The following is a 1,710-nucleotide window of genomic DNA, read 5'->3' on the forward strand; positions in this document are numbered from 1 at the left end:
TTTTTGTGTGGTGGAAAAATTTTTTTTTTTTTTTTTTTTTTTTTTTTTTTTTGGTACTGGGGATCGAACTTGCATCCTTGCACTTGCAAGGCAGGCCACCGAACTGCTGCGCTAAATCCCCCGCCCCTGGGAGAACATTCTTAAGTCAGATTCTTTCATAAATTGGACACACCTTGGACATTTATATACAATGTATAGTGCTTTTCACTTCCTAGCAGCCCCCTCCACATCACCACTACTTTTCTTCTTGCTTCTAGACACCCTGGGATCTGACTGAGCATTGTACTACTGTACACTATCGCACTGTATGGTAAGCATACAGCAGCACAACTGGGACAATGTCCAGCAGACACATGAGCTGCTATGATTTGTATATATCTGTGAGTGCTTGCAATACAAAATCTGTTCATATCTGTGAACGTTTTCAACTCAAATGTTCATAAGTTGGGGTTATAGTACATGTAATCAGAGCAGAGTCCACCAGAAACACTAATACTGAACTGAAGTTCATGTTCATCAGGCCTGTTTGTTCAGTTGCAGGAATAGCAGCTCTCAGTTGGTTAAGAGCTCCTGTGTATAAGAGTATGGCTGGGAGCTCAGTGCTTTCCATCTTACATCTCAATATATTTTCACAATAAATTTGAAAGTCAGGTATTATTAAACCCATTTTGCTAATAATAAACCTGAGAATTGAAATATCTTCTCCCAGCTCACTGCAAGCAGCAGAACTGCCACTGGAAGCAAGATTTTATGACTAAAACAAGCAGAGTCACTGTGCTGTACTGAGTCCTCTATGACTGATTATGGGCCAAGGTAATTTTATCCTACTCGATAACCCAGACATCACCTCTTCCTGGATTAGTCACTTTTGTATCCTCCTCTTGTCTCTAAGGGAAGGGAAGTTTTCTCTCATCATGTTCCTCCAGTTAGAGATATTTCCACTCTTACACATAATGGAAGGAATGAGGCTCTGAAGTATGTTAAACATTTTATATACATTGCAATCTTGTTTAGTTTTATAGGAACGCAGAACAGGCTTATTATAGATATATTTTTAAAGTGGGAAAATGAAATACAAGCAAGTTATGTTATTCTCTGACTTGTCATTAGTGGGTGAAGTTTAAACCTGGGCCCACTTGATTCCAAGGTCCTTGTTCTTTCTGATACCTCTTCCCACAACAATACTCAGTCCTTAATACTCCCATCCTTAAGGGGGAAACCCTCAATGAATTTGACAGGATTAAGGTACCTACAGTTGGACTTCTCCCTAAAGAGTTGACCCAGAGTCACCAAATATCTAAAGGTTCAATCATCCTAAGGGGATAGGGTCCTCTAAGCTTGTCAGGTTCAATCTGGAAGTGATATTGACTAGAAATAGCCATCTAATTTCCATCCATTTCTTTGCATTCAGGAAGAACTCAATATTTCTATGCTCTTAAATTTCAGTTATCTCAAAGTTGGTACCAGATGAGTGAGGCTTGTACAACTTCTTGCTTTAAAGCAACCTTAGGTATTTGACAGATCTATGGTTTTCTGGGTTTTGCATGTCCCTGGTTAGCCTTTTAGGTCTTCCTTCCTTGCTTCCTTCCTTCCTTCCTTCCTTCCTTCCTTGCTTCCTTCCTTCCTTCCTTCCTTCCTTCCTTCCTTCTTTGCTTTCTCCTGCCCACCCTCACCCCACTGTGAACTAGCTACCAACTTCCTGCCTCTTGG

General features: G+C 40.4%; 1 long non-coding RNA gene across 1 annotated transcript in view; it reads left to right on the forward strand.

Moving 5' to 3' along the window:
* LOC117284025 overlaps window positions 1-516 on the forward strand; it is a 3,358-nt gene extending 2,842 nt beyond the window's left edge. Inside the window, exon 3 of the long non-coding RNA XR_004515094.1 lies at window positions 258-516. This is a non-coding gene — a long non-coding RNA (uncharacterized LOC117284025). The remainder of the gene's footprint in view (window positions 1-257) is intronic.
* The last annotated feature ends 1,194 nt before the right edge of the window (window positions 517-1,710 follow it).

This window comes from Fukomys damarensis, unplaced genomic scaffold (genome assembly GCF_012274545.1).
Source record: "Fukomys damarensis isolate Sample0158 unplaced genomic scaffold, DMR_v1.0_HiC HiC_scaffold_33, whole genome shotgun sequence".
Lineage (NCBI taxonomy): Eukaryota > Metazoa > Chordata > Mammalia > Rodentia > Bathyergidae > Fukomys > Fukomys damarensis.